This window comes from Coffea eugenioides, chromosome 9 (genome assembly GCF_003713205.1).
Source record: "Coffea eugenioides isolate CCC68of chromosome 9, Ceug_1.0, whole genome shotgun sequence".
NCBI classification, from domain to species: Eukaryota; Viridiplantae; Streptophyta; class Magnoliopsida; order Gentianales; family Rubiaceae; genus Coffea; species Coffea eugenioides.
The window spans coordinates 34091039-34109028 of NC_040043.1; the positions used below are offsets into that span (position 1 = coordinate 34091039).

A 17990-nucleotide genomic window follows, 5' to 3' on the forward strand; every position below is an offset into this window, starting at 1 on the left:
ATCTCCAACTTCTGCCAGAGACATAAACTGTGCCAATTCAACCCCTTCGGAGTGCCTAAAAGGTAAACCGCCCATTTTTCTTCTGCATTCAAGAAAACATTGAAATCTCCCACTAGAAACCACAGTTTGCCTGCCGGCTTCTCGCGTAACAAATCCACCCATAAACCTCCCCGTTCCTGGGCAGTGCACTTCGCATAAACAAACGAAAAATATATCTCCTCAACCAAAAGTTGGGAATCAATGCCTAGCGTGAGATGCTAATCCGACTCCCCCAGAGGGTGACAGCTAAAAGATGACTTGTAAAGCACCCAAACACTACACGACTGGTTTGCAACAACATAATCCATGCCAATTTTCACCCTAACCATGTCCATGTTTATAGGAGCTGTCTTAGGTTCGCAAATCGCTACCAAGGAAACAGAATGTAACTTAACAAGTTTGCGAAGTCTTTTAATATTAGGGGCCCGTAAGACACCCTGAATGTTCCAAAATAGGAATCTAATCATCAAATAAAACGGAAAAAGCATTCGTTGACGAAGTTACCCGAGACCGTAATGTTTGATTAGACGGGACATAGACCCTAGTACCTCTCTTCTTTGCCTAGGTTACCGTAGTGGACTCCTCCTAGTGCATCGATGACGGACTATGCTCCAACTTCAAAGCCGCCAAATAGGAACTATCCGTCCCCAACCGCAGCCTCTGAGATTCACCCCTCGGCGACAAATTGCCCACCAGTCCCTGTACCTCTCCTAGCTCGTCCTTCCCTGCCAATGCCTCTGTGCTCGGACCTTCTGAAGGAACACACGCTGCACACGTTGCCGCTGATCCCTCATGGATTGCCGGTAGTTCAATCACTAAGTGTCCCTTCCCTGGCGAAGCATGTAATTCGGGCGAAATGCTTGTTCATGCATCCGTACCCAGCACACCATTCTCTTGAACATGCGCCTGGGATTCCTCCTGCCCACCCGAAACCAGACCACTGCCATGTGGAAGGTCATGACGGTCAGCTGCGGGCTGGCGCTGGGGAGAGGTCATGTCCCCATGCACTGCTGTTACACCTTGGGTATGAGGTCATGTCGTCATCCTCTTGGGTATGTGCTGTTACACCTTGTGACTGGGGAGTAGCCAACTCCTCCACCAAGTACGTGGAGAGCTGCTTGTCCCTTGGTTCCATGACAGGAACCTGCTGCAGGTTGGCGACCAACGCCGTCTCCGTGCTCTCATGATCTCTGGACTCGGACTGTTTAGGCCTAAACGCTTGCTTGGCAGGCTGCCTAGCCTCCTCCTTGGCGCCCTCCTATTTCCCTGATCTCAACTCCGGGTTCAAGATGTGACAACCCTCCTCCGTGTGACCTTGCCGATAACAATGAGAGCAGTAAGTGGGTAAGTTCTCTAGCACAATCTCTTGCCAAAAACCTTCGTGCCCGCCATTGCCTATCCAAACTCTCGAAGGTCTCAGCTTCAACAAATCCACCTCAACACATACCCTTGCAACACTCGGTCTAGACACTGCCATCATCGCCGCATCCACCAGCAAAGGAACGCCCACCACCTCCGCTACCTAAAACAGAGCTTCTTTGTGGAACAAATGCAGCGGGAGCTTGGACAGTTGGAACCACACCAGCACCATTGAAGGCTCTCGATCAACATGGAATGCCAGCGACCATTTAAAGACCCTCATAGGGTATCCCAGGACATACCAGATCCCTCTGGTCCAGACCCTGTAGAAGTCAGCTTCGTTGTGGAATTGCAGCAGAATATGCCTGGAGTCAAGGAGTCCGACCGTAGCAGCCTCGCGCAAGTCGAGCTTGAGAAGAAATTTGCGTATGTCCTCTAGCTATGTCCTCTAGCTTAGGGCGACCTCTGGAGAACTTGCCCACTAGCGCCAAGCAATAAGGTACAGCGAGTTTGTCCGGAACCTCTTGCGAGAAGATGATAGCGGGTTCTGTCTTGTGAGTAGAAGACGTTGCCTGGATAGAAAGTGAAGGAACGGAAGATTGGTTGGAAACAATGCAGCAAAGGATTTTTTGAGAAATGTTGGAGAAGATGGTGATAAAGAGGAAGGCCCTCCAGCAGGAGGCTGGAGGGCTGCCATGGCCACAAGCCCCTAGCTGCCGCCGCAACTAGTAGCTGTCGCTAACCCTAGAAGCCGTCGCTAGCCCACAGTGTATAGAACCCTACTTGAATTAAAAGAATTCATAAGGGAGTTCAATTCTTCCATTTTAAGTTAAGATTTCACCAAAAACAAAAACTAAAACTTCACTAAAAATATGTAAAATATATGCTAATCAAATTCTCCCATACTTGAACCATTGGTTGTCCTCAAACAATAAGAAATACAAACCAATAATGATTCAGAAGTATGAAATAAAATATATGTATACCCTTGTAATTCAATTTCTCAAAAACCGAGTAAACAACCATTATGCAATTATTTATTTAGTCTCAAATACTCATAACATCAAGTAAAGAAGAGATTAATTATACTATAATTTCAACTAGTTTAATTCAATTTCTCATCCTCACTTAATTTGACAAGCAAGTCATATAGTCAATAAGTAGCTTCCTAATCCTGTAATCATCTTCTTTTAAAACTCAAAAGAAGAATTTATTCATAAAAACATCTCAAATACTTACTCTAGTGAAATTGCCTTTGACGTAAAAATAATATTTTTAGATGAAAATCTCTGATTACTCAATACTTCACATACTCTATTGTTTTTCATACTTTTAATTCAAGTACCATTTTCCATTAAAGTCAATATTTTTAGATGGAAACTCTCAATTACTAAGTACAAGAATCATAGGAGTAGTATCATCCCTTATTCTTCTTTTTTCTTTTATTTTTTCCTTCTTTTTTTTTCAAAAGTAAAGATAATAAACATTCTCTCAAAAGAATAATCATAGGAAGGGTATTGCATTTATTGACTATATTTATCACTCAACTATGTAAAATCAAGTAAAGAGAAAAAATTTCATCAAATATGCAAAATTTAGGTATAATTTTTATCCATTTTATAAGATATATTTTCCTAAAATGTAAAATTCCTAATAACGTAATAGAAATTTTCACATTAAATGAGAAAAGAATCTCTCAAGATACATATACTTATCTCAAAAATAAAAGGAATTTGAGCTACTAATTGTGTGGAACATGTTGCCCTTTTGTATTTAAATGAAAATTTTTCAAAAAATTTGGTGCAAATCTAAAATTTTGGACATGATTTTGGAAAATTTCAACAGAGTCTTCCCTTGTAATTGGATGAAACTCCCTACTAATAAACCCAATTTTCAACAAATTAAAGCACAAGATATATTTCCATCATCAAATCTAACATTTATAATCAACAATCAGTCACATATAACTTATATAATCTCAAAATTTTCTCCCCCACACACTTAAAATGTACATTGTCCTTAATGTGCATAAAAGGAAAATCAAGATGAAGAAAGCAATACTCCCTTATTTTAGTGATTGAAGTGTCACGAACAATCAACAAATCCAAAATCCATTATCCATTTATCTACAAATCTTCAGAAGTTCCACTTGATAACCATTAGTAATAGAAATCTAAAAAATAAAAGCAGCAAACATGCGACTTAAGGTTCAAATAATGTAAAAGTCACAATTGTATCAAGAGTCCTTGCAAATAACTTCTTGCTTTTGACTTGTTATTTTACCTAATAAAATAGACATGAAATTATTTAAGGTACAAATCATGCAACACTTCCTAAACTTCTTAAGCATTTAAACCTTTTTGCCCAAAATGCCTAGAATAACAAATGTAGGACATAAATCCTCAACTAGATGTGATGACCCCACCTCCCCCTAGGGCTTACCCCAGGGTTTAGCGGACCACATGCCCAACTCTCGCCAAGATTCACTCACTCATTTCGAATAAAATAGTTTACAATCTCAAGAGTAAAAGAAACAATAGTTCCCAAACTTGGAACGTACAAATACATTCATTTCTATTGTAATCATCCATACAATCCCAAATATATCAAAAGATATGAGTTCCAGATATATTCATCCCTAATCGAGTACTAGCGCGAGTACAATTGCAAAATTTTCAAAAACTAAACTACACTAACCTGTACCAGTCTCACGCCCTCGCTCGTACCTCCTGTAAGGAAAACAAATGGTGTGGAATGAGCTAAAAGCCCAGTGAGGTTCCAAATAGTAAGTGGACCATTATTTAAAAGTACAAGTATCAATGTAGCAAAATAGCGAGTATCACAAGTTCATAAAAGTGAGCAATAACACTTCAAGTAGCAAATCTCAAAATGAGCGAGTGTAAAGTTTTTCAATAGAAACAATAATCTGATAAGTAATAATCATGTCAGAGTATAAGGATACAGATGGCTCTCAAGAGCCAAGTTCCTATTGCTTCACCAGAGCTTGATCAAGTAGTAGTTGACACTCAGTCAACTTTCAAGTAAAGTAACCAGTCCAGTAGAGCATCACTTAGCTACAATCTCCGTCCACTATCCAAACCCCCAATTGGGTTCAAAATCCTCAATAAACACTGGTGATAATACTCAAGCATACCGATTAGTCGAGGAGATAACACTCCACTCGACAACACTAGTTACCCATGGTTCATTTTCTAATCGACCAAGCCCTTGCTGACTCGACTCGATTAACTAGTCAGTGGGGTTTGGGTCCCCAAGAAGTCGATGAGATAACATCTCCAATCGACTGAATCAAGATAAAAGTACGGAGACAGGAATGAGATGCACCTCCCACTCGTATCGAGTGTGGTACATACTGCCGTCCAGTACTTACAAATCTAGCACAAGTACAAATACAAGTACAGGTCAATGCAAATCAAGTCACTTGTACAAGCATGAATGAGATATCAAATGATTAGTTGAGTTAGGCCAAGTGCGATAAAGTACACACTTGCCCCGACCAAACCAAGCAAATCTTATCCGATCACGTTGGTAAAGAATTTAATCAAGTATCAAGTTCAATCATATATTTGGAAGCACTCACTAAAGATTTAGTGCTTGTCAAAATCACGTTCAGGTGTAACTCCTTGGTTGGAGTCCAAATCTGCAATAAAATATTATTTACGAGCTTAAAATCAACTAGGGTTCGAAACTTAAGAGTTTCGCTTTAAACAGATCAAATAAATGAAACTCGTTTAGATAGGACTCATGTTACATATCAACTCTAGAAAATTCATACTCGCTCTTTTGGTGTTGCTAAAGAAGCAACTAAAACTTTGAAATTTGCATTTGAGTCCAAAAGATGAGGAAAACATATTCCGAATGGTCACTACTTTCATTTTTCCAAGGGTATGAGTTCGGCCAAATTTCAGCTTATATACCTTTACGAAAGAAGACTCGAATGCTATAGACAATCCAAGTTCAATTCGACCTCAAATCTTCGCTCAAGTCGGGAGTACACACGCTTAACCCTCGAGTGAAAATTTGGGTAGGTATGCCCTTTGTATTTAGCTATTTTCCAGCCATTTATGGATTCATTATTTTCCTCAACTCAGCCCAAATTCACACATAAACAATCTTAACACAATAGCCCTTAAATAGGCTCAATGTCATCGCAATACAAGGCAATTCTAGCAATGCAACTATCAAAATCAAAGCTGGAACTAGTATTAAAGAAGAATAACTAAGTAACAGGTTTGACATATTCCGGCGTTTTGGTCACAACTGAAGCTACGCTTATCAGATTGGGTTACATTTTATGGCATTTTGAAGCTCAGACAGAGAGCTACATTTCTTATGAAGACATCAACGCCCAGTTCTTGCATTTTCAAGGTCAAAATGTGAAATTTCAGAGAAAACAGAAAGCTGCCCGCAAAATAGGCTTTTGGCAGTCAGGGGTATTTTAGTCATTTCACAAGCTAAGTACTCAGTTTGAGCTGAAATTTTCTGGACAGAAAGCTAACTGAAATCCGTACAACTTTCATGTTTTGAGCAAGACCTGATTCGGCCTTTATCATGGGCGAATATGCAGTTCAGTTCGGTTTCAAAAACAAGGCAGAATCACTATAATTGCTGAAATTGAACTTTTACTCTAGAAATTCATATCCAAACACTTCACCACATTCATTTCCTAGCTCAATACCATAAATTATTAGGTAAACAACGATAATCAAGGCTGAAAATTGCAAACGCTAGCTAAACATTCCACTATATCATCACAACTAGGAAATCAACCATCAAAATCCAATATTAAGAACTTCTATCCCCAACTTTAGCAAAATTAACAAAAGTAAAGCAAGTTCAAGCATGATACCTTCCCAAAGCCCCTTGTAAGGAGAAACAAACCACTTTCTCCCCAAATTTTCAGCACCCCAAGTCTTCCAAGCACCAAAAGGAAAGGTTAATCGGTTTAGTTTCGTCGATTCCGCTCAAACAAGCTTGATTCAAGGTGGAAGTTGCTAGTTTCTCTCTTGAAGCTCAGCCAACAAGAAGGAAATGGAGCAGAATGGAAGCCAAGAGAAAGGTAAGAAGAAAGAAAATTGGTTTAGTCAAAGTTGGGTAGATTTTCGCCAAGTGTCGCCGCATGGTTAATTCTCAATTTTTTTCTTTTTCTCTCTTTTATTTAGTCAATAATTTTGGTTGTTTGGAGGAGATATTTGTGATACCCCGAATGTTAGGAAATTGTTTCGTTTTGGTTTTGATTTAAACCCTTAAATTTGTTTTGTTTAAAAACTAGAAACCCTAAATGCCAAAACAAAAAAAAAACCCTAGTTACTTGTGACTAATCGATTTTCTTAAATCTTTTGTGTTTTAATCGAAACCCTACTTTTTATCAAATTGTAAAATCCCGCACATTTTCTTAAAAGTCCTTTTACTTGAAAATTATTACTTTATAATGGCCCTACTACCCAATCACCCCACAATAAGTGCAAATGAATATAGAATTAAGGGTTCACCCTTTTCGTTTTCAAGTTAGCGCGAATTAGGGTTTTACGCTTATCCGTAGTGCGACTATCCGGTACCGAGAGTGAATCAAATTTGGAGATTAAGAGTGAGTTTTAGATGATATTAAGTGTGTGATTAGAAGTGATAATAATAAGTTAGTGAATTAGAAATTAAAACCCTAGTTTACGCGATTTAAGAAAAATCGGCTCGAACCGACAGGTATCATTCACTACCGATTGGACACATCACTTGACCAACACTTTCCTACCATTAAATATCCTTGATATTATTGCAAAATATCTCCCTCAATCTCAGCATGGAGTGGCCGAAAATGTTGACCCAAAATTACAAGGAAAAGAAAAAAATTGAGATGCAAATTGGTTGTGACAAGTGGCGGCCATCTATGGCTTCTTGCCTAACTCATTTTCCTCCATATTTATCATCACAAAACACACAATTCCTCACCATTTCTTCCTACCAGCCGTGAGCAAGAGAGAGAGAGAGAGAGAGCAAGAGAAACAACTTCAATCCATCTTGAGTTTGAACCATTTGAGTGAAAACAAGAAAAACTAAACCGATTAATCACTAGTTTGGGAGCTTGTGAAGTTTAAGGAACAAAAAATTTCAAGGGAAAGTGGAGGATAACTCTAGCAAGCTTTGTTTTTGAGGTAATATGGCTGACCACTCTTTTCTTTTTTTCCCTTAATCATGTTGGAGTTGTTTAGTAACTTGTATTTGTGATTGTGATGCTTAAATCAAGAGATTTTGGATGATTGGAGTGATGCTTTTGAGTTAGGGTTGGATTGATTTCCTTCTCATACTTGTTGTATGGATGGTATATGATGTCTACAAGCTTGTATATGAGGTGGTAGTGATGGTTTCAAACTAAAAATGGGAATTATATCTTGATTGTAGCAAATTTCCAGAATTGAAGTTAGTATGCACCCTGTTCTGCCCGGTTCTAGTTCACCATGTTAGAGGTCGAATTAGGCTTAGCATAAAATATGAAAGTTGTACAGAATGATGTTTTATAGGTTCTTGAAAATTTTCAGCCAAATTAGAGCAACTTAACCTGTGAAAAGATGGAAATACCCTTGACTGCCATAGGTAGAACGTTAGGGATAGTTTTGACATTTCACCAATCTGACCGCATCTGTTCACCCTGATTCCTACTGATTTAGCATTTGACCAAAACACAAAAGTTGTAGTGCTATGTCTTAGCTTTCCAACGCCCCTAGAATCGGCTCGATTGGACTTCGGTATCCTGAGTTATTGTTGTTTAACCATAGTGCAGTTAGCTAACCCGTTTGTGGGATTCTGGTTTTGTACAATGGAATTTTGACCTAGCTACACTATGAATTGGACTGAGTGGTCTTCATCAAAGTTGTAGCCCTTTATCTTAGCTTCAAAACGGTATAAATTTCATCCCAATCCAATAAGCGTAGCTTTGGTTGTGCGTTACGCAAAACAACGTCAAACCTGTCTTTTGTTTCTTGACTCAAACTTCATTTCCGCATATGTTCCTAGCTTGATTTTGTACTTGTATGACTTTGAGCCTATTGAACAGCTATTGAAATGAGATTATTTTGTGCGTGACTTTGGGACTATTTGAGGAAAATATTGAAGCCATAAATGGCTGGAAAATAGGTAAACACAAGGGGCATTCCGCCAAATTTTCACTAGAGGACTAACCTAGCCTTTGGAGTTCTAGTTCTATATTTTGCACATTTGACTTGGATACATTGAAAACTGGGTTAAGGTGTCTTCATGGAAGTTGTAACCTGTTGCCTAAGCTTCGAGACACTACCTAGTACATTTTGATCCGATAACCACAGCTCCAGTTATGGGCAAAATCGTGTAACCCATTTTGTACCATTTTCATTTTCACGCACACGCACGTGCATTTCTCAACCGTTTTTGCCGTTTTGGACCGTTTAGGACTACTTTTATTATTTTGTTACCATCCGGCCGTTTCGGCCAATTTCGACATTCTTTTGGCCTTAACGTCGTTTTTGACCGTTTTTTATTATTTTGACCGTTTTCGACCGTTTTCGATTGTTTAAGTTATAAACTGCTATTGTATGGTCGTTTCACTTATGTGTGTATATAATCTGTCAATACAGACTATGAGGCTTTTGACGGTGACGGTCAAGCTCAGTGAATTGTATCGTTTTTCGTGCCAAACTTTATCAAATGAGTAATTGAGTTGTTTATTGATGTGAAATTGTTAAAGTGCTTTGTATATGTTAAATGGGTAATTAGGCGAGGGTGTACTTTATCTCACTCGACCTAAGGCCATCCTTTGTTTTGATTTCATATGTGAGAATACATGTCTTATGTTGAGTATCACCCTCTTGTTGTGTGCTGATGGGGGTGGTTACATGATTTGAGTTGAACCCCTTTTTGCTGTGTGCTGTTGGGGTAAGTACTTTGTTGTGTACTTTATTCAGAGATATCATCTATTGAGAGATTGGATATCTCAGGGCTTGGTTCCAACCCGATTCCAAGGGTAGACGAACTATTCGAGCCAGTCAGGGTTTGGTCGAAGATAGTTCCATGCTAATCTTGAGATTTAGTTCTTTGTTAAAGCTTTGATGAAAGCTAAGTTATTTTGTTTCGCTCGAACTATTGTGTGCTGTTGACTGGCCAGCGGGGGTTGATAAGGTGAACCGGGAAAGTTAAGTGGAGTCTACGGTCTATGAGTACTTTGGTTGACGGAGTGTCAACAGGCGTTCAAGCTCGGGGAATTGAACTGGCTTTGGAGCCACCCGTATCCTCCCATTGTGATGTTACATTTCTGTTATTGATGTGAAATATCTTGATTTACTTGTTTAATTATGTGAGTTTATATTTATTTTACCCCTGGTTACTCACTAAGCATATAGCTTACCCCATTCCATTTATTTTCCTTAGCAGGGGGCCGACGAGGGGATAGCTCGGAAAGGTTTTTAGACTTTTGGCTATAGAATAGCTGAAGTTGTACTTGTTATAAGTTGACTAGTAAGATGTATATAGTTGTTGTGGTGGTTGTAGTTATCAGCTTTTCTAGGGTTTACTTTCTGGCACTCGTGGTATGTATGACTTGATGTATTAGTTTATGCAACTTTTGAAGATGTAATTGTTTAAATAGAAGTTTCTTTTGGCGTGACCTCTATTTTCTAGTTTTGGAGTATCGAGTCCTAGCGCGAGCTAGGCAGGCGTCCCGCCGATACCCTCGGATTCGCCCTTGGGAGAAGTGGAGGCTCCACTCCACTTGGGAGAAGTGGAGGCGTCACAATATTTATGAACTAAAAAGTTGGAAGGCGTCCATTTTGAGATGGTTTATGCGAATTTCAATCAGTTAAAAGGCTCTATGAAGGTCAAATGATGTTTGTTGAATGATTTCATGCAAGGAAATGATGCATAAAAGAAAATTGTTAAAGTGTGTGTGAGTGTGGGTGAGAAAACTAGAGGTGAAGCAGGAAGAAGAAAAAGGAAATGAACCTGCGTTTTCTTCTCAAAACCCTTAGAATACGTGTCTTCAGATAAAACGCGACCTGAAGTCTCGTTTTGCTTACCCGCGTTTTCCGTTTTAAACTTGTAGAAGACAATATGCAACTTAAATGAATACGCGACTTTGAGTCGCATATTGGAGTCGTGTTTTCTGCTTTAATGTTGCAGAAATGGAAATGCCATTTCAAGGAATACGCAAGTCAAAGTCGCGTTTTCCTGGGTTTAGCGTTTTCTTCTGCACATTTTGGAGAAATTTTAACTTTCTAAAATTACACATGTTACCCCATTTGCTAAAAATGCATGTTAGATCATTCTTTTGTTAAAATAATCAATACACATATATGTAAAATGATCAAAACATGCATTTTAATTGTGACGACCCCACCGTACCCAGAGGCATACCAAAGGGTTTACCGGATCGTTTGCCTAATTCGCGCCAGGACTCGATACTTAAAAATGAGAAAATAAATTTCACGCAAAAGAGAGTTCCATTTACACGGTTACGTCTTCAAAAGTTGCATAAACTACTACATTAAGTCATCCACACCACTAGTACCAGAAAATAAACCCTATATAAGCTACTAATTATAACTGCCATAACAAATAGATACATCTTACTAGTCAACTTATAATAAGTACTAAGGCAAAAATCAACTATTTTATAAACCAAAAGTCTATACACCTTTCCGAGCGATCCCCGCGTCGGCCCCTACTAAGGAAAACAAATGAAATGGGGTAAGGTATATGCTTAGTGAAAAATCGGGGTAAAAACGTAAAGTCACATCTAAATAAACATGTTATCAAGATATTTTACATCAATAAACAAAAATGTAACATCACAATGGTAGGATACAATTGGTTTCAAAGCCAGTTCAATTCCCTGAACTTGACCACCTGTTGACACTCCGTCAACCAAAATACCCATAGTCCGTAGACGCCACTTACTTTTGCCGCTTACCTTATCAACCCCCACTGGCCAGTCATCAGCACACAGCAACTCAAGTAAAAGCAAAATCACTTTGTTTTAACAAACCCCGACCGGTTCGAATAGTCTGTCTACCCTTGAAACTGGATTGGAACCGAACCCTGAGATATCCAATCTCTCAACAAAGGATATCTCTCAACAAAGTACTCATCAAAATACTCAAGTCATGTAATCACCCCAACACCACACAGCACAAGGGTGATACTCAACACAAGGCATGTATTCTCACATATTAAATCAAGAACAGAGAATGTGCTTAGGTTGAGTGAGATAAAGTACACCATCACCTAAGTACCCACTTAACATATACAAAGCACTTTGACAATTTATTACATAAACAAACCCAATTGCTCACCCAAAATAACTAGCAAGCAAATCAAGGCAATTTATACCGGTCCATCGACTCCGTCTGAGTCGTCACTGCCTATGATAAAAGATTATACTCAACTATCAGTCAAGCAACCATCATATTGGAAATAAGGACTAAAATGGCCAAAACGACAAAAAGGGCAAGGAAATGCATGCGCGCACGCGAAAATGAAAACGGTATGAAAATGAATTGCATGGTTTCGACCATAACTGGAACTGTGGTTATCGGATCAAGGTGTACTAGGTAGAATTTCGAAGCTAAGACAAAAGGTTACAATTTTCATGAAGACAAATCAACCCAGTTTTCAGTTGATCCAGGTCAAATTTGCAGATTACAGAACTAGAATTTCATTGTTAGTCTGGTTGTCAGCACTGGATTCAAATGGCAATAACTCAGGCTACAAAAGTTTGATTGAGGCGTTTTCAGATGCGTTGGAAAGCTGAAATGTAGAAATAAAATTTTTGTGTTTTGATCAAAGCTGATTTGATACGGATCAAAGTGAAAAACGAAGCCAAAGTTACAGGTTTGACAAACCCTATTTTATTTTCTGGTTTCCCTCTCAACCTAACTTGTACCAATAGCACACTAAATACACTAAATCAAGAAAACACATCATAAACACAAGAGTACATATAAATTTATCAACCAAAATTCAACACCTAAGTGAAGCTAATAGATATACCAAGCATCTTAAGCAAGTTTATCACCAAATCAATCCAAAGTTGAAGGAATCAAGTTGCCCCAAAATTTGGACAGCATTTCCCCTTAAATTCCTTTACTTTCCACCCTACAATCCATCACCAATCTCAACTCAAATCAACCACAATTGCACACACAACACATAAGTTATAAAACACACTTAACTAGGGCCATAATACCCTTCAATTTGAGCCACTTGATAGCTCCAAAACCAACCACAATAAAGCCTCAAATTGAAACACTAAAACTGAAATTTAGCCACACAAGCTGAAATTTTTTGTAATCAACCAAAACTAGCATATAAAAGCTTCATTTTACACATAACAAAGCTATCATTCCTTGGCAATTGCTCAAGCATCAAATAAGACCAGAAAATTCACCAAAAATCTGAAATTTCCCAAGTCACCACTTTCTCCATGAAATTTTCCCATAAAACTACAAAACTCAAAACTCTAAACCACTAATTGACAATTAATTGAAGTAGAGGGAAGATTATAGCCAAAGTTACCCTATTCCTCCAAGAAAGATAGAAGCTTGGTGCTTTCCCTTCCAAACTCACTCCACCAACACCTTGGAATCTCCTTAGTGAGCAACTTTTATGGAGTAGATTACAATTTGGTTGGTTGAAACACAAGATTGAAGCAAGAACTTGACGATACAAGATGAAGTCTTCTCTCATTTCTTCTCTCAAAGTTTCGGCCAAGAAGGGGTGAAAAGTGAGGAAAGCTTGGTCAAAATTGGTGTTTAGTAAAGGTAAGAAAGGTTAGTCAAAATCCAATTTCGAATGGTACCGCGACACGTGGCGCCTTTAAGGTTTAATCCCATCCTCTTGTTTCCCAATGGTTGGTTAATCTATCTACCTAATCTCTAATTATTTCCTAACACCTTGTAAAATAAACCTGTTATACAAAACTTAACCTAGTCGTCGAAACTTATCGCACTTAACACACTAGCGGGTCCCACGTTCAATATACACTACTAATGTCACATGAACTAATTTATATCGAAAAAATGTCTTGAAAACTTAGTTCCCTTATAAAAATAGCTAAAAAATTAATATAATAAAGGAAAGTATAGAAAATGTATGCATGGAATTAAAATAATGGCTAGAAAATAAGAAAATTTTTGGGTTCTCACACTCTCTCCCCCTTAAAAGAATTTCGTCATCGAAATTCCGACCTTTAATTCAACTATCCCCGATATCTCTTCTGTATTCTGCTCTTTCTTATTAAAAACATATTCCATACTTGATATCATGTAAATCGTATATTCTTAATCTTTTCACGAGCTAAGGGTTGGAATACTCTAATACCTCATTAACGAGTTCATCATTACTAGTAAAGATCACCTCAAGAAATTTGTCACTATATGTATTCCAATCCAAAAACCAACCATGTAATTCTTATCTCAAAGTCTCAATGGTCTTTACATATTATCAATGAACTTTAAATGTCTCGTAGATCGAATTATATAAGATCTTAACAACATAATAATTTCGTTGTACTCGGCCTTAATGCTAGTAATCGTTCAAAACGATTAGAAAGAAATCTCAATACGATGGGAGATAGGGAGTGTACCTTTGATGACTGCCAATGAGTCAGTCACCTCTTGATGTCCCATTGCATAGACCCTTGCCGGCACTTTCGGTCGATTACCCGCTGCATTGGTTGGCTTAGAAATGGTCCCTTCTGCCCTTGAAAAAGTTTCTACTTTTGATAGGTGAGAGCACTTTGCAATTAGGTGCTCAACACTGCCACATCGGTAACATTTTCGATCTTACCCTTTCTTCCAACAATTATCTTCCATGTGGTTAGCAGCCCCACAAAACCCACATGTCCTTTTGGGTCCTGGTGTCGGGCCTCCACGTGAAGTACCTTTCTGGGTCTCTCTCCCTGCTTGACCTTTCTCAAAATTTCCCTGATTCGGGATCACTGCTGATCGTGGACCACCTACTCCTCGGCCCATCTTAGATGGTGGCTCGCTCCTCGAGCTCTATCCGTCAATATAACTGTTTGTGTCATGTTGTCTTCTTTTCCTATCATGAAAAACCTTTACTTGACTCTTAGTATTTTCAATTTTTTGTGCTTTTTCAATAACTTGACTATGTCTCCAATTGAGCAGCCGCCAGTGCCTCTTGAATCTCTATATTCAAACTCTAGACAAACCGACGAATTCTCTTTTAGTCTGTTAGTACTAAATCCGGAGCAAAACGAGAGAGTTTGGTAAACTGCGTCTCGTACTCCGCCACACTCATAGTTCCTTGACACAGTCGTATAAATTCATCCTCCTGCCTTTTTTATGCAAGTGGCGGTAAGTACTTCTCATTGAACTCACGGGTGAAATTAATCCATGTCCATGGGGTCTGCTCTCTATCCCATGTGGCTTGAATCATATTCCACCAGGCTCGAGCCGCCCCCTCAAACTGGAAACCGGTGAAAACTATCTGCCGTTCCTCCGAATATCCTAATGTAGTGAAAATATTTAACATTCGATCCAACCAACTCTCCGCTATGTCAGGGTTAGGTCCACCTAAAAATTTTAGCGGTAGAAACTTCTGGAACCGTTCTAAGGCACGGTCCTCTCCCTCATGATTTTTCGGATGCTGCACCTAGTCTTGACCCTGTTGGTTGACCATTTGTTCTAACAAATCAGTCATTCGCTGTATGACTATAGCTACTTGGGTCTCGACTTGTCTATTTGCATTTTTATTTGTTACCCCTTCGGTTCCTTGTTCTCGTCCTCTACCCCCACCTCGACCACGGGTCTCCATTTGATTTGACTTTATTTTTATAACTTCTATAATTGAAACAAAATATGGTACGAGTTCAAAGTATTGAAAATTATAAAATGCACGAAATAACCAAAATATCAAAATATCATACACTAAACTATATACAGATATATACAATTCACACCAAAAGTATATACATATCAGTCCACATAACAGCCAACATCCAACCAGTATTAAACATATTAGTTTATGAGCACACCGGCTCCAAAGAGAGTCAACAAAACAAGTCAGAGTAACGGCCCTAGCAGAAATCCCCTATAGAGCCCATAGAGTCTATCCCGTCCATCGGTCCCGCGCCATCAATCCTAGGTGACGCCTCTGCCGCCACATCCAAGAGAATCTCACAGTCTTGTATAATACCTCGATCTCTCTCTCTCAGCTGCCCCTTCAAAGCGAAGAGGTGGCGGTGGGCCTACTCAAACTGACGACCGAAAGTATACGGTCGCTCCTCCTCAACTCGTAACCCCGCCTCAAGGTCACGTAGGCACATGGCCTGTCCATGGCCTACTCCTTTGGCCTCCTCTAACTGTGCCCTCAGAGTATCAACCGCCTTACCTAGGCGACGACGCTCATCATCTATAGCTATAACAAGTTCATCAGGGTATCTATAAGTATGTCGACACTCACACGGTCAATTCTTCTGACCGAAAGGAGAATACAACATATAGGGTTCTCCGATCCTCCTCTGATATCTAAGGACTTGTCGGCGCACCACTTGGTTCACCGGTCCACCTACACTCTTAGATCTTACTCCGGCACCGCTAGATCCACTAGTATCGTTAGGTCCACCGGTATTGCTAGGTCCACCAACCTCCATACCTACACAACAAAACATCACTTAATCAGTCCTTCGGCATTTCATCTTAATAGATACGATTCAACTTAAAGGCAATCGAATACTTATATGTCCTAAAACATATTTTCCAACTGCTCAAATCCCCTAACCTAGATGCTCTGATACCACCTGTGATGACCCCACCGTACCCAGAGGCATACCAAAGGGCTTAGCGGATCGTCTGCCTAACTCGCGTCAGGACTTAATATTTAAAAACGAGAAAATAGACTTCACGCAAAAGAGAGTTCCATTTACACGGTTACGTCTTCAAAAGTTGCATAAACTACTATATTAAGTCATCCACACCACTAGTACTAGAAAGTAAAGCCTATATAAGCTACTAACTATAACTGCCACAACAAATAGATACATCTTACTAGTCAACTTATAACAAGTACTAGGGCAAAAATTAACTATTTTATAAATCAAAAGTCTATACACCTTTCCGGACGATCCCCGTGTCGGCCCCTGCTAAAAAAAATAAATGAAATGGGGTAAGTTATATGCTTAGTGAATAATCGGGGTAAAAACGTAAAGTCACATCTAAATAAACATGTAATCAAGATATTTCACATCAATAAACAGAAATGTAACATCACAATGGTAGGATACAAGTGGCTTCAAAACCAATTCAATTCCCCGAGCTTGACCACCTGTTGACACTCCATCAACCAAAATACCCATAGTCCGTAGACTCCACTTACTTTCTCCGTTCACCTTATCAACCCCCGCTGGCTAGTCATCAGCACATAGCAACTCGAGCAAAAGCAAAATCATTTTATTTTAACAAAGAACAAAATCCCAAGGTTAGCATAGAACTGATTTCGACCAAGTCTCGACCGATTCGAATAGTCCGTCTACTCTTGGAATCGGGCTGGAACCGAATTTTGAGATATCCAATCTCTTAATAAAGGATATCTCTCAACAAAATACTCATCAAAATACTCAAGTTATATAATCACCCAACAACACACAGTACAAAGGTAATACTCAACATAAGGCATGTATTCTCACATATTAAATCAAGAACAGAGAATGGGTTTAAGTTGAGTGAGATAAAGCACACCATCACCTAAGTACCCACTTAACATATACAAAGCACTTTGACAATTTATTACATAAACAAACCCAATTGCTCACCCAAAATAACTAGCACGCAAATCAAGGCAATTTATAGGGGTCCACCGACTCCGTCTGGGTCGTCACTGCCTGTGATAAAAGATTATACTTAACTATTAGTCAAACAACCATCATATTGGAAATAAGGACTAAAACGTCCAAAATGGCAAAAACGGCAAATAAACGCATGCTCGCGCGGAGAAATGAAAAAGGAACGAAAATAGATTGCACAATTTCGACCATAACTGGAGTTGTGGTTATCGGATGAAGGTGTACTAGGTAGTGTTTCAAAACTAAGATAAAGGGTTACAACTTTCATGAAAATAAGTCAACCCAATTTTCAGTTGATCTAGGTCAAATTTGCAGATTACAGAACAAGAATTTCATTGTTAGTCTGGTTGTCAGCACTGGATTCAAATGGCAATAACTTAGACTACAAAAGTTCGATTGAGGCGTTTTCAGATGCGTTGGAAAGCTGAAACATAGAACTAAAATTTTTGTGTTTTAATCAAATGCTGATTTGATACAGATCAAAGTGAAAAACGAATCCAAAGTTACAGGTTTGACAAACCCTGTTTTATTTTCTGGTTTCCCCCTCAACCTATCTTGTACCAATAGCACACTAAATACACTAAATCAAGAAAACACATCATAAACACAAGAGTACATATAAATTTATCTACCAAAATTCAACACCTAAGTGAAGCTAATAGATATACCAAGCATCTTAAGAAAGTTTATCACCAAATCAACCCAAAGTTGAAGGAATCAAGTTGCCCCAAAATTTGGACTGCATTTC

At 38.9% G+C, this 17990-nt stretch overlaps 1 pseudogene; it reads left to right on the forward strand.

The window, feature by feature from the left end:
- Nucleotides 1-1648: 1648 nt before the first annotated feature.
- LOC113782467 overlaps nt 1649-17990 on the forward strand; it is a 65576-nt pseudogene continuing 49234 nt past the window's right edge.